We start from the raw sequence: 23,751 nt of genomic DNA, 5'->3' as shown, positions 1-23,751 counted from the left end.
CTCTCCTATACAGTGTAGATAAAGAGAGATAATGACCAGACCGTCTAATTTACATTTAATTTGCATTGTCTTTTAAACTAAACATAAATTGAACCTGTTGTACCATTGTGGAAACAATCTTGTCTGTAACAATCTTCCAAAGTTCAGGAGTGTTTGGACTCTGGGTTTTGGTCCATTCCCATCACAGACCAGTGCTATTGTTCTTTAAAAATAAAACAACCCCACCTCTCTATTTCCTCTGTACTTAGTATACTTTATTATAAGATGACAAAGAAGACTGCATGACTCATGATGATGGAATAAAACGCAGCTCATGAATGGGTTTTCCATAATTTTTTTTCACCTATTGTATTAAAACTACATCAGAGGAAGTGTTTCCATGATTCTTTGGAATCGGAAACAAACATGACTGAACAATGCCATAAAATATAGACTTATTTCAATACGTCAAGGGATGTAATTTTACAAGATGCCTCAGCTATTTGTATAATTCCATGAGTCTTAAAGGTCACTGCATCAGAGGTAGGCAGACAGACAACATAAGAACACACTTGGTTGTCTATTTTATTGCTCACATTGGGTGTGTGAATATTGGTGTTCTCATGAGTTTCCGTCATATAGAGATTTATTATTTATGTAATGAATAAGTAACCAAACCTATATGTATGTACTTATACATTCCATATGTAGATTTATTATATTATATGTATAATTATAACCCAATATCGCAGTACATTAGGAAAGCTTTCAAGGTGAGATGGAATAAATAAGAGCTCATTAGTCATTCTAAGGTACCAAGGCCTCTGAGATCCCTACCTGCTGGGCAGTTGCACCTCTGGTGGGTATCTCGAACTTCTCGATGTCTCGGCAAGTTGAACTTTAATTTCTGTAAAGTAAATGGGGGAAAAAGCATCAGTAACAGTGATGAAACCCAAACCTCAGGACGTCCGAAAAGTAGGGTGGGAGGAAGCTAATCCGTGAGGTACAATGAGAAAGAGATGCCTAGTGCTGGATTGAAGGCAGGTAATTAGTCCACAACCTTAAACTTTATACCACTTGTCTCTTGATTGAAAGCAGGCAGAGAAAACTTCATAATAACCTTCAAGAGTGATCCTTTGGCAAAAAGCCGCAATGATGAATTAAGAGGTGACTATGTTCCCACATGAAGGCTGTAATGCTCACAAACCCAACAGAAAACTCAAGTGGCAGATGAAAAATGGAGACAGGTCCTGCTCCCCCAAAGAGCCAGCTCCTTGGCCTGCTGGTAATTTTTGTCCAAAGAGATGATCTTAGAGAAGACAGCAACTTTGAAACATTCCATATAGATCTGGTTTGGCAACGACAAATCCATTTAATAAAAACTTCTGAAGTTTTGAAATATGTTTCTATTCCATTGGAACAAAAAGAAAACCATTTGACAATGTCTGTGAAACAGAGCTGTGTCGAAACGCCCATTTTGGATCAAACATGTCAGGCTTTTGATTTAAGTCTTTCTCTCTCTCTGGGAATTGACAAGACAGTCCACTCTGGATCTCAGAAACCTTTCTATCAAAATCAATACATTTCTGTGACATGTTAGTTTCTACAAAACACCATTTTCTGAAAATGAAAATTCATTTTGTTGAAAATGTTCTGACCAGCTTTAATTGTATATGTATGAGTGTATTATTAATACACCTATCATGACTGAAAAGAGAAAACATGAATCCATTTAGGTTGGTTATACATTACTGAGATGCTGGGTGAGCCACACAGGGTCTCTGTTCAGAAGCAGTTTATGACTTATCCCTTTGCTGGCTGCATCTTGTTCATGACTGGAGCTGCGGGTGTGTTGATAATTTGAGAAGACTATCCATTAAATAGAGAACTACCTGTACGAGTTTTAGGGCAACACTCCCCACTAATGAATCACAGCTAACTTTTAAGAACCATTTTGTATCATATTCACCTGCTCTTGTTCTCCACATCTCTGAGAACTGGGGCAAACGTTTTCAAAGATAAGTGTCTGACTTTAGGCTGTTATATCCGTATTTAGGCTCCTAAATAGGTGACATGATTTTCAAAAGTGCTGAGCACCTAGCAATTCTTATTGACCTTACTGAGAAGTCATAGAATCATAGAATCATAGAATATAAGGGTTGGAAGGGATCCCAGAAGGTCATCTAGTCCAACCCCCTGCTCGAAGCAGGACCAATTCCCAGTTAAATCATCCCAGCCAGGGCTTTGTCAAGCCTGACCTTAAAAACCTCTAAGGAAGGAGATTCTACCACCTCCCTAGGTAACGCATTCCAGTGTTTCACCACCCTCTTAGTGAAAAAGTTTTTCCTAATATCCAATCTAAACCTCCCCCACTGCAACTTGAGACCATTACTCCTCGTTCTGTCATCTGCTACCATTGAGAACAGTCTAGAGCCATCCTCTTTGGAACCCCCTTTCAGGTAGTTGAAAGCAGCTATCAAATCCCCCCTCATTCTTCTCTTCTGCAGGCTAAACAATCCCAGTTCCCTCAGCCTCTCCTCATAACTCATGTGTTCCAGACCCCTAATCATTTTTGTTGCCCTTCGCTGGACTCTCTCCAATTTATCCACATCCTTCTTGAAGTGTGGGGCCCAAAACTGGACACAGTACTCCAGATGAGGCCTCACCAATGTCGAATAGAGGGGAACGATCACGTCCCTCGATCTGCTCGCTATGCCCCTACTTATACATCCCAAAATGCCATTGGCCTTCTTGGCAACAAGGGCACACTGCTGACTCATATCCAGCTTCTCGTCCACTGTCACCCCTAGGTCCTTTTCCGCAGAACTGCTGCCTAGCCATTCGGTCCCTAGTCTGTAGCTGTGCATTGGGTTCTTCCGTCCTAAGTGCAGGACCCTGCACTTATCCTTATTGAACCTCATCAGATTTCTTTTGGCCCAATCCTCCAATTTGTCTAGGTCCTTCTGTATCCTATCCCTCCCCTCCAGCGTATCTACCACTCCTCCCAGTTTAGTATCATCCGCAAATTTGCTGAGAGTGCAATCCACACCATCCTCCAGATCATTTATGAAGATATTGAACAAAACCGGCCCCAGGACCAACCCTTGGGGCACTCCACTTGATACCGGCTGCCAACTAGACATGGAGCCATTGATAACTACCCGCTGAGCCCGACAATCTAGCCAGCTTTCTACCCACCTTATAGTGCATTCTTCCAGCCCATACTTCCTTAACTTGCTGACAAGAATACTGTGGGAGACCATGTCAAAAGCTTTGCTAAAGTCAAGAAACAATACATCCACTGCTTTCCCTTCATCCACAGAACCAGTAATCTCATCATAAAAGATTGTCAAAAGTCAACAGGAACTGATGCGTGCTCAGTACTTTTGAAAACCATGTCACTTATTTAGGAGCCTAAATATGGTCTGGGATACTAGAATATATCATCTGAGCCTTTTCCTATTGATAACTGTCCAAAAATAGGTACTGTATATGTCATATTACTATGTAGTGCTGGTCAAAAACATTCTGATGGAACATGTCATCGAAATGTTATTAATTGAAATACAAATTTTCCATGGGAATATGTTGATTTGGACATAATTTAATTTAAAAAAAGAAAACTGAAACAAAGTGTTTAGACAAAATCAAAATGGAACTACTTTTCATTTCAAAATTTATCATACAAGGTAATGTGATATAATTAAAAGTCAAAATCAGAAGGAAACATTTCAATTGACCCAAAATGATTTTTTTCCTACAATTTCATTTCATGGGAAATTCCTAGATTTTTTGTTTTCATTCTGATTCAGAATGAAAACAAATGTCAAAATCATGGAATTTCCCTCAAAATGGAAATTCCAGTTCCCTCACAGCTATATAACATGTATACCCTCCTGAACTAAAAACCTAGCTCTGAATGCCTTTGTACTTTGGGAATGTTGAGATCTGGATCCTAATCTAAATGTTGTGGCTCAGACCCATCTGCAATTAAAGTTCACAGCTGTAGCTTGGTTTTTAATACTCTAAGCTAATTCCAAACATGGGCACAGATAGGAGATTTATATGCTTTATATGGAATCTTAAACTGGAACAAATGGACACTTTTCGTCCAAGTGCCAATTTAAACATCCAAACACAAGATTTCAACATTTCAGTAAGGTTCCCACATTTGGAAATTGGGCCCTGCATGTCATTTATCTTTGTGAGTTAAGGGATGATGTCACAGTGCATGATTTGCATGGACAGGAGTGTTTTGTGACAAGTCATTCTCTAACTAGTGAAGATTAATGCTCTGCCTGGAACTCGGCTCTTTGATGTACTATTTATAGAACAGAAATATTAAAAATGTAAAAAGGATCTGTCACGCAGAATTTCAGAGGACATCCAGGCTGTCAAAAGAAATTGACAGTGACACACAACTAGTGGAAATAAACATTTAATTAATCAGCAATTTACTTTGCTACTGTAGAACTTTGTGCAGAAGAAGTGATGACCCACCAGACTCTGGAAACAGAAATATAGAACTCACCAGAGCCTTATTCACTGAGTGTGAAGAGTGGAATGTATCTAATGTACAGTACAGTTGAAATCACCTATAAGATCACTGTGATAGCATCATATGTTCCCCTGGAGTTTAAAAACAAAATTATAAACAGATAGTTAGAAATGGCTGGGAGAGCTTGAAATCTAAGAATTTATAAAGGGTGCTGGTAGAGGGCTTGCCCCTCTTCTCCTAGAGGAAAGCTCTCCAAAGTTCCCGTTGAGGAGTTTCCTCCAAATTCTTCCACTGTGGTTTGAACCCATGGAAGAAGTAGCCAGACAGGCCCCCAGACTGCATGGATCCTCTGAGATCCACTGAAACTTCAGGGCTAAGTCAACAGGGGCTTTGTGTTTCTGTGCTGTGGAATTAGAATTTAGGAGTTGCTGGATTTCAATTCCATGCATAATATACTAGACCAATACTGACTACTAACAGAAAAACACATGGCTTCAGGAGACCTAAGTTCAATTCCTAGTTTAGGTCACTAATGAAAGTAATTTTACTGCTTTCATCTTCACTTTCATTTCTCCATATCACAAAACCGCTATTCAACTAAATACAAGAAGTAATTTCTGTTCCAAAAAGGTCAAGCCCAGAACATGAGGGAGTGTGGCAGATGAGACAAAGATGTATTGGCGATCTATAAACGATTTTCCCATGCTACAACTGATATTCTCTGTCCCGCATCATGAGCAGCAAAGTTACCAGTTTTTTATAAGAGAAATAACTTGGCTGCTTTGAAATTTATATCCAAAGAATTAAACAATGAATATTGATGTAACCCATTTGATATTTTAAACCCAGTAAAATGTTTGAATCTATATAAAATGTCACTACTGGAAAAGTCCTAGGTAACTATTTGGCAGCCCTGGATATGCTTTTAGTAATTCTTCAGCTGGTAAAGAAACAGACAGTACAGTGGGTCAAAACCATTTATGTGTGTGTTTGTTTATTTACAAAACATGGCTTCATTAAACAGAAATTTCCATGAGAAAATTTCCAATTTTGCTTAATTTTTTTGTAGGGATGTGAAAATAGAAAACTGATTGGGGGGGGGGGGGAGGGCTGTTGATTTTCATCAACTCGAAACTAATCAGTGAAAAAATGCAAATGGAAATTATACATTTTCATTTCATTTGAAAATTTTTCCCAAAAATAAGATCTATTTTTCCACTAGCTCTAGGATCCAGTCTGAGATGTCTGTAAATCCGTTGACAACAAATTGTTAAGTGGGACTGGAGTCTGTTATTACACACCTGAGAGGTGCATCCACACTGGCCAAAATCAGACCCCTGTGCAGCTGCACCCATGATAAAAAAGGTAGAAGGGCTAGAGGTAGGCAGGGCGCAGGTCTTTTTACCACTATGTCACCCTGTCTGTTTTTTCCAAGATTAGGTTTGATATTAGGATCATGATACCATTTGTCCAAGTTACTTCTTTAAAGTCACTTAAAAATCCACATTCCTGGCTGGACTTTTCCTGTTTATACAACTAATTGGTTACAAACTTGTCCTGAGTTTTTGGAATTGCAATTCTCATGTTCTAGTTAGTGCCCTGTGTGTTTGCAGCTACAGGCTGTAAGTTCTACTTGTGGTCCTGTTTGTCTGTGGTTATCTGGCAACTACTGTGATTATATTAATGGGACCACTCATCACTATGTGCCGTGGTAGCTGTGAGCAGAAGGGAAGATGTTGTATCTGGGAGTGGGCAAATAGAACAAAAAGTCTATCTGAAATACATGTTGGAAATAGCAAATAAAGCTAGCAGTGAGTTTCCTTGAAGGTGATATAGATGGCAGCGTCCTGCTAACTTCCGTTCTTATAGGGCCTTATCCAAATCCAGTTGAAGTTAATAGGAGTCTTTAAAACCCTTCTTCCATTCCAAGTGAGTGCCAGGTTGGTACGTGTCCTAGCTTGGGGGAAACAGGGAGCGGTACTTGGGATGGGGTAAACTAAAGCAGTGTTTCCCAAACCGTGGGTCCCGACCTACAAGTGGGTTGCGGAAAGGGTTGTCAGGTACGGTGATTAACCCATCACTGGCCTCTGGTCTAGGCAAACATACACTTCTCCTGCCCCAGTGCTGAGAGGAGGCCCTGGAGAGGGTATGGAGGGTTGGCGAGTGAGCCCACTACTCAGCAGTGACTTCTGTCCCATGGGGCTGGACCTAGCTCCCTGTTCCGGGCATTGGGACCTGGCACATAGGGCTGCACCACCACTCAGGGTTGGCCCAGCTGTCACTCCAGGAGGGGTGGCCGGACCATACCTTAGAGGTGCTGCACCCTCATGCGCCAGGTCACAATGCCACACACTCAAATTTGGCTTCACCTCTCCTCTGTCATGAGTGAGTGAGTACGGGTAAGTGCGGGGCAGACTCACTCTCCATCCCCACACCACGCCCCTGGGCGTCCCCTCCACACTGGGCCGGGATTAGGGCTGAGGTGTCGGGGGAAGGTGCATATATGTAATGTTGGGTCACAAAAAAAAAAAAAGCCAAATGCAGCTGATCGGTCACCTTAGTCAAACATTTGGGAAGCGCTGGATTAGAGCTCTTGAGCAGCTGCAGTGGTTTTGGTTCATGAGGGGGGTAAAATCGTTTCCTGTTGTACCCCCAGGTGCTAAAGGAAACAGATTCTAGAGAATTCATTATAGCCAATCAGAAGAGTGCAAAGACTAGTGGCGTTGCTAATAGCTCCTGTGATTTCATCTCAAGTCTCATGGTATTTGGTGTTCTTATAGCCCCACCTCCTGGAGCAGGCTGCCTGAGCGTGTGAGGCTCTCACATTCATTTTTTAGAAAGGTTTCTAGCCCCCTTGGTTACAAAGAAAAGCCTTCAATAGTGGGCTCTACAAACTCAAAAACCAAAAGGCAAATAAGTAGCAACCAAAACTTATTTTGTAAAATTTCATGATTTTAAGCCAATCTCATGATTTTGGGACCTTTCTCATGATTTTTGAATGCAGGGGACTGGCAATGCCGAGATGGAGAGCCAGTGGAAGGTAGCACCTAGTACTAAAGGCACCGCAGCTCGGCACTAGCTGACTGTTAGATAGCAAGAATCATGAAATTTAGTTCCCTGAACCACTTAAATGAAGTGAGAGGAAAATCTTCAGATGGAAACAGAGAAGGAAAATATACCACGAGTTCCCCTGCTGAGCACCTTCCCCAAGGCTGAGAAAATTAGAATTTTTAAAATTGCAATTCTATACCGACACATAGAAAAGAACATTGATCCCGTCTCCCCAAATCTCTTTAAAGAGGTGACAAATGGGCTCCTTGACATTGGATACACAGTTGAGTTGTATTTTGTACAGGTGCAGAGTGGCAGTAAAGTCAACTCTCTGTTTCCTGGGGGTTTTCAGGATGATGATTGTTTTTAAATGATGTAAAATGATGAATTCCCAACTCTGGAAGTTCACCACTTCTTCATGTATTGTGAGCAGGCAGCCCCGAGAGCACCCCATGCTCCATCCCACTGAGCTTTTGGCAAGAAGAGACAAGGCCACATGTTCACAAGCCTGGGGAAATGCTTCGCTTGCCTCTTTTCAAATCACTGCCTTGGCTTTCAATGCCAACTGTACAGTTTATTTGCACTTGTTATTTGATTTTTCTCATGCCCCATAAATACAGAGGAATTCTAGCCTGCAGCCAAAGTTTTCTCGGAAACATCCATATCAGTCCTAGTCGGCACAGACTTTTTCAGGAAAAGACATAGAATCCATTCCTGGCTGGCAGAAAGCTCCAGCCCAGTATTTACTACATGTGACCCTAGTGAGAAGTTTTGACAGTAGCTAATGAAGTCTGAGTCAGCCTGGCTCTGTACAGGACTGCCCACCAGTCTGTTAATTCTATTGGACTGAAGGGAGGAACAACACTAAGTATGAGAGTTAGGTAAAAAAAAATCATGAGATTTTATTAAAAAACATGAGATTTTTAAAAATGATACCGTTTTGGGTTCTTTTTATTTGCCTTCTGGTTCTGGAGTCTCTCGAACTTTTCTCTGCAACTACGACAGTTAGAAACTTACATTTAAAAAAATGAAAACTGAGATTCTCATGTAATGCCCTGACTCCAGGAGCTGTGGCTTTACAAAGACGACAAATATCACAAGATTTAAAGAAATGTGAGAGTGGGCAGCACTGGAACAACCTGAACTGGAGGTAGATGCCCACATGGAATAGCTTGTGGATGCAGCACCTGGGAAGAAGAGGAAATTGCAATGGATGAGAGTGGCTTTCTGTTGTGCTGGATGTGTTTCTCCAGTTGATCCCCCACTCTCCATGGGAAGCAGGAATGGGCCCTTCACCTGGGTGTAAGCAGCACAAATGTTGTCTGCGTGAGTGAGAGTCTTGCTAGAGCACTTATGTATTTAGGCACCAATTCTCTGTTGCTCCATTCCTGCACTTCACAGAGGAATGGGGTGTGTTTGGGGGAGGGGGACATGTGGCTGCCAACCTCCTTCCCATCACCATGTTTTCAGGGAAGCTGGAAATCTTTCATGCCCCTGGTGCAAGCTAGAACTTACACTATGACTGCACTGGCTGCCCCCAGGCAAGAACACCTGGACCAACCCCAGGCAAGAACAGCCAGAGTCCAGCATGGTCCAACCACTCCCTCTCCTTCCCTTTTCCCCTGCCTGCCCTGGCACGCCTTTTACTCCTTGTGGGGACGGCAGTGTAGAGCTACTCTGGCAGATATAAGCTAGCTGAGAAACCCCCTAACAAAGGACTAGTCCCAGGGTGCCATCGGTATCCCCTTTATGCCACCAGAGCACAGATGAGAATTGGGCCCTTAGTCTTCCCAACATGCTGCCCCCATAAAGGTATGTGGTGGTACCGCAGCCTGAACACGCACAGGCAAACAGAAAACGACACACAATCACAATCCACTCTCAAGTATACGCTCACCCATATAAACACCTCACAACTCGCCCATTTGCAACACACTTGCATACACGCACCACACAAAACTGCACATTCACCATAAACACACAAACACATGCAGTAACAGTTCTCGTACATACATTGACTTTACATCCACACACAGAGAACACACAGTCACATGCATGTGAATCAAAGCCCAATATATGTACATACACACTCACAAAATCCCCAGTCCACAAATACAGGTGTCCCCCCACCCTCACCCCCTGACACAATTGAAAGGAGGATGCCGGGCTGCTTCACTACATGTCCTTCTCCTTACCCCAGCAGTTCCCCCCTCCTCCAATTAGGATGGATTCCACAGCTTTGGAAGTCTGGGGATTTTTTAAAAAACATTATTTCGTGCTGAATTCTATGAAACTGGCAGCTGTAAAACTCATTAAGGTCAAAACATTGAGGGAGAGTGTAGTTCGTCCGGGAGGATGTGGCCGTAAGAGGCCTGACGCTCTGAAAGAGAAGGGGATGAATATGCTTCCTTGCTCACCCTTCCACTAAAGCGATCTCCCAGCCCCTTACTCTCATATTCCACCAGTTTCTGTCTCCCTCTCTTGCTTTTCCCATTCTTGTTCTCCCTCCCTTTAATCTCCTTTCTCAGTCTCCCTTTCTCCTCTATGCTTTTGCTCTGTCTCTTTCCTTCTTATCTCTTGACATTCTTCCTGGGGACTTGTGTCGCTAGAGTGTTGAACTAGCTATTAGCAGAGAAAACATATAGTTTACTGGGTTTGATTCTCTTCTCATGGACATGGGTGTCAATCAGGAGTAACTCCATTGAAGTAGATGCAGTTATAACAGTGTAAATCTGGTGTGACAGGAGAATCAGACTCATTTTCTCTTAGAGAACCTAACTTCTTTCATTGAGTTCTGTTATAATTTTGAAGCTTTCGCAAGGCAATGTCCTAGCAGTGCTGTCTTCTATGCCAGCTTCCTTACACCAGTGTCCTATCAATACCAGCAGGGACTCCAGCGATAGAGGCTTCCTTCATATTCCCATTCTCCCAGGGTCAGCTGGGAATTGAACAGTGTGTGAGCCTCTTTGTGGCAATGCCCCACATAGGTCAGTAGGACTTTAGCAATGTGATCTGCTTCACAGAAGTGCATTACTAGCCGTGTGGGCTTGTAGGGTAGTGCCCTGTCAATCCCAGCTAGGAGTTCAGCTGTGTGAGCTTCCCCACTGCAGTACCATACCAATGTTAGCTATTAAAGAGCTCATCTGCAAGCTAATCAGGCTGTCAAAGAACCATCCACAGATATCAAGCACGCAGAGTCATTACATGTAGTACAGCGATATTTTATCCAGAACCCCCCATTATTTTAACCTGAGCCAAAAGTCCTATCTCAGAGTATGATGAGATCATGGTAGAGCCACAGTGCTGCTCTTATTCATTGTTTGCTGATGTTCTAGGGTAATGCAGCTCTCAATGGCCATTAAAACAGCGTAGTTTTATTGCTTTGTTCCTTGACTAGTTTCCTAATATTGCAATATGTGAATGAAATAATGAAACACAATGGGCTGCAGAAACTAGCTCCGTTTTTTAAAAGCTGTCCTTTCCCTACCCCACATTTATACGAATCTGTAATACTTATGACTTGAGCAAAAGCTGGAGTGGTTTGCACAGTGAAAGAGAAAAAAAAGACCTAGCATGCCCCCCCTTCTCTCCCCCCTTTCCCCCCCGATCTTCTGGGTATCACAGAACATCCTCCCTTATCATTTGAATCAGTGCACACCAAAGTTCGGCATCTTTGACCAGTTTGGACAAGTGAGCACCAATCTAACTTCTAGCACTTGTCAGAACCACAGCAAAACCCACAAGCTGTACAGGGTTGTAAAAGTTGGCCATCAACAACAATTGAGACGAACAAATGCACTGTATTAACAGGAGTGTCCTATTTAAGACTGTCACGCTCTACTGGGCACTGGTGAGGCCTCAGCTGGAGTACTGTGTTAAATTCTTGGCACCACACTTTAGGAAAGATGTGGACATATTAGAAAGAGTCCAGAGGAGAGCTACAAAATGATAAAAGGCTTAGAAAACCTGAGCTATGAAGAAGGTTAAAAAAACTTGGCATATTTAGTCATGAGAAAAGAAGACTGAAAGAGGACCTGATAACAGTCATATATGTTAAGGACTGCTTTAAAGAGGATAGTGATATATTATTCTGCATGTCCACTAAAGGTAGGACAAGAAATAATGGGCTTAATCTGAAACAAAGGAGATTGAAGATAGATATTAGGAAAAACGTTCTAACTATTAGGATTGTTAAACTCTGTAATTGGCTTCCAAGGGAGGTTGTGGAATCTCCGTCACTGGAAGTTTTTAACAACCAGTTGGACAAACACCTGTCAGGGGTGGTCTAGGTAGACTTGGTCCTGCCTCAGTGCAGGGGACTGGATTAGATGACTCTCAAAGGTCCCTTTCAGCCCTACATTTCTGTGATTGTATGATTAGAAACATGAAGTGGCTACATTACAATGATGAAATGGGAGATCTTTCAGGGTTGGAGGGCTTTATCTCTGAGCTTTAAGATGCACAATATGACTCATCTATCTATTGGTCTGTCTGTCTAAGATTTTTTGACAGTAGCTATCACTGTAGTATCTAAGAATCTGATCCACAGCCCCATGGACGCCACAGACAGACTCTGATTGACTTCAGTAATGTTTGGATCAGGCCCTAAGCGCTTAAGCCAGTGAAGAGTTCAGGAGTATGAACTTCTGTTAATACCTCGAAGGACTCTAGCAATATTTGTTTTTCTATTTTTCAAACTACTGTAAAAGTAGTTTGGATTGAAATAAATGGGAATTTCTTCCAAACTGCTTTGAAACAAGCATCGAGGAATCAGCTCATCATATTATTTACCTGTCTCTGCCTGCTGCTTTTCCCAGTTTACCTGTCACAATATGGGTACCTTTGCTACTATCAGCAGGCTGTTCCCAGGCATGTTCGGTTCAGCTGGTGATGCATTTTTCTATTTGTTTTAAACTGTGTTAATGTGATATTTAAATCTGGTCTCTGAATTGCACCTTGTGTACCTACCCCTAGTGGTATTCTGTCATCTCCTATGAATCCAAAACCCCTCGTTACCAGACTGAAGCTAAAAACTGGTGCTGTAAAGGGGCCCTTTCTTGGGGAAAAGAAACAAAACCCTCTAATTTTAAAACCGTGAAAGCTCAGATAAATCATAGACTTTGTCAGATAGAAGCAAAATCTGAGCTGCTTATAAAGAAGGAGGGCTAAAGGGGAGCTATCTGAGGGGATTCACATCTGAATGAGTTAACAGGCACTCGGTTGTATCATTTGCTTAGAAAATTCTTTAAGCAAAATAGAAAAAGCTAAAATATATATTTATATGAAAATGAAAGCACACAGACCTCATCAAGCAGTTGGTCAACTCTTCCCAAAATAGCTGTCTCCATTTGGTCTGCAGAGAGCCAGGCAGGGAGCTGAATGCATCTGTCTGCTTCCAAATGTGAAACCCTGGATTGCAGGTCTGATGTCCTAAAGTATAGCAGGAGGCTCAACACCAGAGCAATCAAAGACACCCCAGGAAGCCCAGAGCCCAGCAGTAGAGGAAACCTGCAGCATCTTTCTCCATTCCCTGTCCTGGGGGGAGCAATGCACCCCCTGTCAAAGGCACCATTGCTAGCACCTTTCCAGCCCTTCTCCTCCAACATTCCCTCCCTGTCCTGAGAAACAATAAATAAATAAATAGAATAAATAAAGTTTCAATCCCACTCCAAGAAGAACAATCCAGAATTCATGGAAGAGCAGCGTCCGAGGGAATCCCAATGCCACTGAATAATAGAAATTATAACAACAATAATAACAAAATTGTATGGATAAAAAGGGGGGAAAAGTTATTTAAAAAAAAGAAAGGCTCCAACTCCAGAAAAGTTTTGGGGAAAATAATCAGGTCAGTTTATGTCTTTCAGTCTTTTTTGTTTGTTGTTCTTTTCCTCTCCCTCTAGGTTTGTCAGTTTCAGTTCCTTAGCAGAGTGGTTAAGAGATTGCACATGAAAGTCCCCATTAGAGAGAGGTAATTCTCAACTGCTTTGGAGTTGCACTGTGGCTGATCCTGGCTTCTCTGTAACATGACACACTCTGTCTGAACTACACGGATCGGATGAGCAAGCTGTACTGCTTCCCAAAGTAACCTCCTCTGCTCTCCCTCTCTCTCTTTCTCTGTGCAATGATTTATTTATTTATGCAAAGTTTCTGGGTGGGATCAGACCTTGCGACGCCCCCATCCCCATCAGTCCCCAAAGCACCTCTCATCAGCTACCCCTTCCCTTTGAAGTGACACTCACTACAGTTATTTATAGTATCAGGAAAGAGATTGTAAAGCAGAGACAGGACTCACACTTCTTCCCTTGTCTCACACCATGGTGTTTTTCTAACTTCCTTCAGAAGGGACTTTATGATACTGCCACAAATGGGTCCTGGTTTCTGGACAGATCTGGTGTTTTGAACTTGTCTGGGACGGCAGTAACTGGGAGCAGAACTTCACCCTGCTTTCAGATTGTTCTGCAGTGAATCTTCCACTGGCTTCTTTCTTGGTATGGAGGCAAATCTGGCTCAGTAACTAGGACATGTAGGTTAATTTGGCGCAGGTGTTTCAGAAGAGCAGCTCGCTGATGTGGGACAGAAGGGAAATAGCCAAAACTCTGAACAAGGTCCACAAAAGCCACATAAGATCTAACATTCAGCATGCAGCTGAACTGAATGGGCTCTATCCTTTCAGCAGCCTCTACTGGCATATAGAGCCCAGATATCTTCAATCAAAACTATGTTATGGCTCAAAATGGAGGAGCTGGAGACTGTGTTGGGAGAGAAGGGGATCACTGCTTGGGAGGGTCTCTTAAATGCTCATATTTCAGTCTGCAGGCAGAGTACCTTGTTTTCTGATCATGTTAGGTTTATAACCTAATCGTGCTTGGTCAAGGTCAGTTGTTGGACAGGACGCCTTCCCTGACACACTCTGGTGCTGCAGGAAGTGAGGCTGATGATTCAGTACATATTGTTCTCCTCTCCAAGCATAGGGCTAGGGGGCACCCGGCTGCTCAAAGTACTATTTTTTCAAACAGATGTAAAAAATGAGTCTCTTATCACTTGCGGTCATTACAGATCCTGTGTCACTTTCTGTTGAAGTAAAAATATGGGTCCTGGCCAAATTCCAGCTGAGGTAATTACATTCTGTCTGCCTATGTTCCCTTTGCAATTCCCACTGGGTTCTGTATTATTCATTTTGCTATCTAAAATGTAATATCATTTTATTATTATTATTATTTTATTATTTATTATTTATTATCATCTATTAGTTACATACCATGTTGCTTAGGACCCCCAGTCAAGGACCAGGACCCCATTGTGGTATGTGTTGTACTAACACAGAACAAAAGATGGCCCCTGCCCCGAGGAGCTTACAATTTAAGTATAAGACAAGAGACAACAGATGGATACAGACAGACAGGGAAGGGAAAGGAAACAATGAGACAACAGTGGCCAGCATGATGGGCAGTGGTCTCAGTGCACCAGCAGCCTTCATGGTTATACAGGTGCTATGTTCCACTGGGGAGATGGCAGCATTTCAGTGGTGGGTGAATTGGTCTCAGTATCTCTCACTTAACTCACATGGGTTTCAATTAACAGCCAGGTCTATATCAGATTTTGCAGGCACAGAGTGTAGCAGAGGTCTGTGGTGACAGCAACTCTGCTAAGGGAGGAGGTTACAGTGGAAAGTGGCCACAAACTTCTTTGCACTGGGGAAACAGGCAGGGGAATGTAGAAGACCAGTGTAGCCCCATTGTAGGCTGTGCTAGCTGGGGAAAGGGGGTGTCCAGGCAGCCTGGCAGTACACTGACTGAACACCTCCTTGCAGCGATTCCTGCTCACAGGATTCCCATGGAGCCCCCAGTGGGAGTGAAGAAGGATCCTTTCCATAGCAAGCATCCCCAAGAGGACCCTACTAGTGGAGACACCAACAGCTCTCCATTAGAATTTATTCCCCAGGAAGTGCAAAGAGGGTCATTAGCGCTGGAGCATCTTGAGTGTACTTTGCCTAGTGTTGGTTAAGTGATTTGAGACCACGGGTTAGAAAGGGGCTATCGATAGACATGCCAAGTACCTCAATCAGTGCAGTTTCTCCTTTCTTTGCACTAAGCATTCCATAAAACAGGATTTCAGCTTCTTGGTTTCCCTTCCCCATGCACCTCCCCCTGTTTGGAGAAGATTTACAGAATGGTTACTTTGTCTGGAGAAGGGATGAGAGCTGTGTAGTGGGCTGGGTAACAGGAATAAAGAGGGTGTAGCCATCACTTCTATGGAACTCAACAGAAATTGACACTTGTTCCCATGGAAACCTGTGAGAAATGGAAACTCAGTTCAATAGCTTCTCAAGATAACGTGCTGAAATTTAGCACCCAGATTAAAGGTCTCAGGTCTGTAGGACCAGATATGGGTGTTCTAGAGAGAGAAAACGAGTAAGAGATATTAAATGAGCACCAACTCTACCCATTCTTAGCACTAATTGATGGTTTATATGGTTAATTGGCAGTGGTGATTGCTAGATATCTGCCCCAGCCATTGAAAGGTATGTGCCTGCAGGTTTGGTGGAACAATACCCTTGTACTATATGAGGTACATTCGTGTCTATGGGATGGCTCCTTTTCTCTGCCCTTATACATTAGTAGAGGAAATTTTGACACTGGCAGAAGCCATCCGCACTCCATGGTTCTTTTAACTACTCTTGCTGAGTCTTCTCCCACAGGACAGGGGGGAGGGGTAGCTCAGTGGTTTGAGCATTGGCCTGCTAAACCCAGGGTTGTGAGTTCAATCCTTGAGGGGGCCATTTAGGGATTGGGGCAAAAATCGGGGATGGGTCCTGCTTTGAGCAGGGGGTTGGGCTAGATGCCCTCCTGAGGTCCCTGCCAACCCAGGTAGTCTGTGATTCTGTGACTGTAATTAGTTCTACAGAGCTAAATGAACAGCCACTCTGCTCACTCAGGAGCATCCCCAAGTCCTGGATAAAGCTCTCAGGATGAGCACAGCCAGGTGAAGGATACCTGAGAAGGTAAGAAATGCCTTGCAGGCTTATCTGGCATTTCAGGGCACCCTACAGCAACCACCAGTTCACCTCTCTCAGAAGTACTGTTTCAGGTTATCTGCTGACTTAGGAAGACAGCACTGCATCTGTTAACCTTGAAAACAGGATCCAAATGTAATCTTCCCAACTATGAGGGTTTGAAATGTAACCTAGCTTTGGCATGTTCTGCACATTGAGGAAAATAAATCCCATGCGGTATCTCACCCCAAGGGGTGGTGTCCCCTCTGTCCCTTCATCTGCCCTCAGCCTGTCCTTTGGTCTGTCTGTTTCTGTCTCTCACTCATACACAGCAACAAAGCAATGTGAGGCTACAGTGATGTGTGATCATTAAATCAGAAGCTGTGAACCGACCTCTTAAGTCAAGTTCCCCTGTGACTATTTCCCTGTCATTTACACATTTTAAATGAACATTTTGCATGCAGTCTGTGCTTGGAATTATTGGCAAAGAAAACTCATATTCATCTCCATCCTGATCTCCGGTTCGGAGAGTTTGAAGAAATAGACCTGTGGGAGCAGGTTAAAGAGAGAGAGAACTGTTCCCTCTCAGTCAAACAAACCCTCTGAGGGCCCAGTAGCACACAGTGCTGATTCTTTGAATAGCCACATCCCTTTCACAGCCACTTATTTTCCAAAATGAGATTTTAGCGTCTGCTAGGCAGGAAACCCTTTCTTAAAAATTTCTTTTAACAGGTTTCTTGTCTTTTAACAGCTCAAATTAATGTTGTTTCTTTGGATAAATGGAAAACATTCTCTGTCCTCTGATGGTTATATTCTTTCAACAGTTTCTCATATAAAAGAGTTGATGTTGCATAATCTGAGAGTTTAGTACACAGAGAAAGTGTGTACATTTCAGGAGAGCATTCTGTGGCCTTCCATTGAATTTCCTGAAGCTTTTGATTTTCCCCTATTCTGGGGCTCTCTTGGTTACACAATGCTGTACAGCATGTGTCTTTGTAAAGGAAAGGACTCTTGGGCCAGGTTATTCACAGTCATTCTAGTTCTCAACCATTTTAGGGAACTGCACCAGTTAACTAGGTTAAGACCTTGGTTGTACCAGCCACTCACATTCAGAGATGCATGGTGTTTTCAGCTGCACAAGATTCATTGTAGGTTTGAATATAGGCAGAGGAAAGGGAATCAAGCTGCACATACACTGCGGACCAGCACAGAAGTTCCTCATTAAGGGCCTGATCCAGCAACACTCACTCACACTGACTAGCTCTCACATGAGTTGTAGAACTGGGCCCTCTGGCAGGTAAGGGCAGCCAATCACAAAAGCCTGAAGCGCCTGCATTGTCACATGAACACTGTGCTAACTGCCTAACCCTCCCTATTTTGAGGTTTGGATGTTATCCACCTCTTGGGACAAGCCAGAATTTAGGAGTTATAAAACATGCCCTGCTCATGGTCTTATATGGCAGCATCACACTATTTGCAGTAAATACTTTTCTTTCTACAATTCTCTCCTATCTATTCTTGATCTGCTTTCCCTTTGCATTTAAATCCCCATTGATACCAGATATCAAGATGATCTAGATATCATTCCAATAGGACACAAAAATTATAGCCCTGTCTTCTCCCTGGTGGTTGTATGCAGAGTCCATTTTAGCTAGGCACAGAAATCTATTTCAAGTTCTTCACATCAGAGCTGTACCCACAGATCAGTGCATTTCCAAGTATCTTTTCCATAGGCAGTTGATTTCATTAATCAACTCTGCTTTGGTATGATTGAAGGAATCGTTCTCTGCCCTGTTAAAATCTACTGTATACATTTCCACATAGCCAGTCCAAACCATTTCAGGTGAGTTTTGGCCTGGTCAGCCACAAAGGAGGCTATATTCCAAACAGAGTCTCCCATTTACTGCTGCAGATGAAGGATGGGGGGACATCCTGAGGAAGAGAAATTGGTGATGGAGGAGCAGATAGTCAGCAGGCAAGGAAGAGTTGTACGGTGAAAAGACAGGAAGGCTTCTTGGTTTTCTGCAGGTTTATCAAGGAGGATGACCTAGTTGCTCAGACAATTTCCTGTGCCTCTTGGCTTAAGTAGTGACTCTGAGACATTTGAAGAGGCTGGATGTCTCCTCCAATCAGGAGCTTTTTAGGAGGTACCACGGGTGAGTTAGGGTTCACCAGCCCACACTCCCTGCTGGTCCCAGCAAGCTGGTGGGTGGTGGCTGCACTCTGAGGACTGCCTATGGACCTGGGTTTGCTACCCGTGATTCCCTCACAATTTTCTCTTCTCTGTTTCGGTTTCTCTCCAGTTGTCATGTGGCTTTGATTTCATGTACGTGTCTGGTGCATGTGAAGCAAAGAACGACTGAGTGCATGTTGAATATTCTACATCTCCTCATAACTAAGTTTATTGACAAGTATGTTGAACTTTGGAAAGGTTAACACATTTGTGCCCGTTTACTTAGGGACAGGCCAGCAACAAACCCCTAGATCTAAAACCCTTGAGCTTGGAAAGAGTTCAGATCCAGATCAGATCCAGATCTGGCCCATTTCTACATGACTTTCCAGGAGATCAACATCACTGTATCACCCTGAAGTCACGGAGAGGAGACCTGAAGGGTTTTTTTCCAACTCCCAGTTAATATCCACAATACCATGTGAAAGAAACACGTCCGGTTCCCAATCCTGGCCAGCAGGAGTAGCTTTGGAGCTAGTATATTAAGCTTCTAGGATGGGAAAGAAATTGTCACTCAACAGGTGTTTCTATGACCCATTTCAAATTGGTGTTGATAGTCCTAAGGAGATGCCCATGCAGACCTTCTTGGCTGAAAGCATGTTAGCTGCAAGATAAAGGTAGGTGGGTGAGGGAGTTAAAAGAGTGAAAAAATAGGATATAGGAGATCCTACAAGCAAATCTGGGAAGAAAGAGAAATGTCTATGTTCATTGCCCTATTTTCAATTCTGCTGATGATTCTGTTCTGTAGGTTGGTAAGATTTGATGGAGAAATATGAAGAAATAGCAGCACATTGGCGCCTAGATGATAGTATTTAGATACTATTGTGATGGGAACCCTACAAGTACAACAGATAAATAATACAACATGTGTCATTTGTTATTTCTGTATTAAACAGACAATAGGTTTGAAAATCCATCTCCCTCACCCTTTCTCAAGTTTGTACTGCTCCTGCTGATGAATGGTGGCCCGTTTGTCAGCCCTGTTGACCAGCATCTATTTAAGAAGATGGATTTTAGGCTAAGTGCAATGGCAGAGTTTTCCAGGAGTTAATGCACTGACCTGTTACAGCTGAAAGCTATAGGTCTCACCAGCTCCTGAATAACGTGAGGCTCTATCCTGGCCCCTCTATTTACATCAGTCTGGGAAAGGGAAAAAGTGCCAGATGAATGGACCAATGGCGTTATAGTGAAGATACCAAAGAAAGGAACTATCAGTGATTGTAATAACTGGCGTGGTATCACACTTTTATCTGTGCCAAGTATTGTGTAAGATCATAGTCCAGCGTATATCAGAGGCAGTTGATAGATTTTCTCAGACAAGAGCAAGCCAGTTTCAAAAAGGGCGTGAATGCTCAGAGCAGATCTTCACTCCACAAAACATAATAGAACAATGCTTAGAATGGCAACAGCAGCTCTACATAAACTTCACAGACTTTGAGAAGGCTTTTGATAGCATTCACAGGACCAGCCTATGGTGCATTCTGCAGGCATATGGAATCCCTCTCATATAATCAACATCATCAGAAGCTTTTATTTCAACTTTACATGCAGCACGATCACAGTAAGCTCAGTTTTGAAGTCAAAACAGAAGTATGTCAGGGATGTGTCATGTCTGCAATCCTCTTCAACATCGACTGCGTAATGCAGCGTACAACAGAAGACACGCCAAGAGGCATTAAATGGACACCCCTCTCATCCCTTGAAGACCTGGACTTCGCAGATGATCTCACTCTCCTATCACATACCCAGCACCATATACAAGAAAAAACAACTTGGCTCAATGCTTTCAGCCAGCAAATTGGACTGAAAAATCAATCACAATAAGACAGATATCATGACCTTTAATATTGCCTCACTATCAGCAGTACAGATAGAGGATTATGTTCTCACCAATGTAGAAACATTCACATACTTGGGCAGCACCATCAGCCAGGATGGTGGAACAAGCCAGGGCATCTGGAACAAAATCAATAAAGCCAGGAACACCTTCAGGAGCTTAAATACAGTCTGGAAATCATCAGCTCAACCGAAACCAAACTCAAGATTTATCAGAGCTGCGTACTTTCAATACTATGTTACAATGCAGAATGCTGGGGAATGAGAAAGTATGACATGTCCAAACTGTCTTCATTCCATACAACCTGCCTCAGAATAATCCTCTGTATCTTTTGGCCCAGAACAATCTCAAACCAAGATCTACCTACACAGTGCAGCCAAGGGGATATGAGCACCATCATTGCCAGGAGGTGTTGGAGATGGATTGGCCATGTGCTTCGGATGGAAATGGATTCCATCACCAAACTAGCAATAAGATGGACACCTGAAGACAAGTGAAAACAAGGCCGCCTGAAAACAACATGGCAAAGTGCTGCAGAAGCCGAGCTGAAAAACCTGGGGCACAGCTGGGGAACCATTTAAAGACTTGCCAGAAACAGACAGGAGTGGAGGAGCTTCGTCACTGCCCTAAATGCCAGAGGCGTAATGGGAACATGCTGCTGCTGCTGATGTTCCCAGGTAAGTTGCTAGTGGGTGACTGCCTACATCACAAACCCACCATACTTGGCCAGGCTTAGTTCTTGCTTCTCAGTTGGGCCTCGGGCTTGTAGTAGAGGGAGTGTGGTAGGACAGGTTTGAAGTGAGATATGCCTGGTGGCTTGGGGCTGGGATAATGGATTTCTCAGATTAGAACAGAGATGTGGGGATGGCTGGAGGGAGAGAATAGCAAGGGGTGTTGCAGGACAGTACTGAGGTGAATTGAAAAAAACCTGTTGGCTGGGGAGGCCCATGGCCGCAATAACGATGCTGACGACCACGATGGAAGCACCGGGGCAGAGCTATATGGGGGCCGGCGACTGAAGTACCAGGGATGGAAGAGTTAGGACTGAGCAGCATTGGTAATGCTAGGAGTAGCCAGTGTTCAGAATAGCAAGGGGTCTGGAAGATCATGATTGAGGAGAACTGGCAGAAACTTGTGCAGCACCTGCCTGCATTATGCCTGACTCCTGCTAAGGCCATCAGTCTGTCTCACTTGTACCAATATGAGCACTGAAATTCACCAAATCCAGCCTTAACTTTTAGAAGGAAACATGCTGTGTGTATATAATTCAAATCCCAGAGCTAACTGGAGAGAGTTCCCCACTCCTCAGATCTGATTTGTGATATAGATCCTGCAGTCCAGACACAAGCATCGGTTGAGTGACTTTATAAATGCCTTTTCCTGCCTCTAAGCCAGCTCCTCCTCTTCTGATCAGTTCATTTACTGTAATAGCTGCTGCAGGCTGTGGAGCTGCAACTCAGCAGAGTTTAGTGGATGAGGAGTTTTGGCTGCAGATGTGCAAGGAGGGTAATTTTTTTATCCATGAGGAATTAAGGAGTTTTATAATCCTGTGCCAATATAAACTGACTAATTTAGCTATGGACCATATCCAACTGTGTAAGCTGAGTTAGTGGTGCTGCTCTGCTAATAAGGTGCCTCCAGAGACTGTCCCCAGCAATTAGAATCACCTCATGTCTCTTGATTTGGGTGCAGAATTCTTTACTGGTTTTTCGTAGTCCTCCAGGGCGGGCGGGGGTGTGTATGTGTGTGCGTGTGTCTCCCTATTTCTGAAACACACCCAGAACTTGCTGTGACTCTCAAAGCTGGGGACATTTAACCAGATGCTCAAACACTACCAGTGGTGTGGTTTCACTGACCCAGTACACTCAGCTGACTTCTCCTAGTTGGACTTTCCCCAGAATTCCAACATTCAGGTTATAGCACTCTCTTTGCTTTGGAAGTTTTATATAATTCCATAAAAGGACAATAAGCACAGACATTCATGGTTTTTAACTGGTCCATTGGGGGCGGTAACACTATATTATAAACATGCAATGAAACCTATGGTAAATATATTAAAATATGTACTTCCCTAAGCAAAAAGGAGATGTGAACCTGTCTCTGTGCCTACAGGTGCTATTTTGTTTTGAGTACATGCCAGATACTTTTGGTTAATTTACATGTTTGTTCATTGTTTTCTATACACATCTAGGTATATTAATTTATAACTGGTGCTAGTATTTTGCTTTTATTTAGTTCCTTTCATCTGAGGATCTCAAAGTTCTCTACAAACCTTAAACAATTAAGCCTCACAATACCCCTCTAACGTAGGAAAGTAAACATGATTTCCCTATTTTACAGGTGGGGACACTGAGTCACTGAGAAATTTCTTTTTTATGGGCCTGATTGTGAGAGAACTGCCTAGCCCCTGCAATTCTCTGATTTCAGTTGGCATTTGCATTCCTCACCTCTCAGGTTCAGGACCCAGTGGTCACATAGGAGGAAGTCACTGGCAAAGCTGGGAATAGAACACAGGTCTTCTTATATCTTTGTGCAGTCATAGCCATATGCTGCTATGTGTTTTAACCAAGCTTATAACAAATCTATGGCAACGTTCTATTTGGACTCTAAGGGCTGGGTGACAGCACCAAGCAGTGTTAACTTTCCTCTGCTGAAAGTTGAACTTCTCTTAACAAACAGCTCGTTCCTGTCAGTAGCTGGGCGCGCCAGCCAGCTGTCTCAGTAACTGCCCACAGTATTGATCCTGTAAATCTGGGGTGTTTTTTAAGGAGCTGGTCCCCTTTTAAGGCCATGTCTTAAGTGGAAAAAAATCCACATCATTTCTTTTTCCTTTCCCCCCCTCCATGTCAGGAAATGAGGGGGTCCTGTTGTGCTCTGGTGATCCATTGCTGACATTAACTAGCAGCCGACATTTCAAGCCATTGTAAATATATTAACTCAAGCCTTTTGTTGCATTAATTAGACTTGAGAACAACATCTGGAAACAGATGTTTTCTGAGACAGAGCAAAGGGGGCGGGGGGAAGAGAGAGAAAAACAGCACATTGGAGTGGTGGAAATGTATGGAGCAGCTGAATGGGGATCTGTCAGTGAATGGCCCCTGCTGTTCACAAGGGACACGAGTGTTTGCAAGAGGCCAGAGTCTGCTAGTGGCAAATTAACCAGT

The sequence above is a fragment of the Caretta caretta genome, chromosome 7 (genome assembly GCF_965140235.1).
Source record: "Caretta caretta isolate rCarCar2 chromosome 7, rCarCar1.hap1, whole genome shotgun sequence".
NCBI lineage: Eukaryota > Metazoa > Chordata > Testudines > Cheloniidae > Caretta > Caretta caretta.
This window is presented reverse-complemented; position numbering follows the sequence as displayed.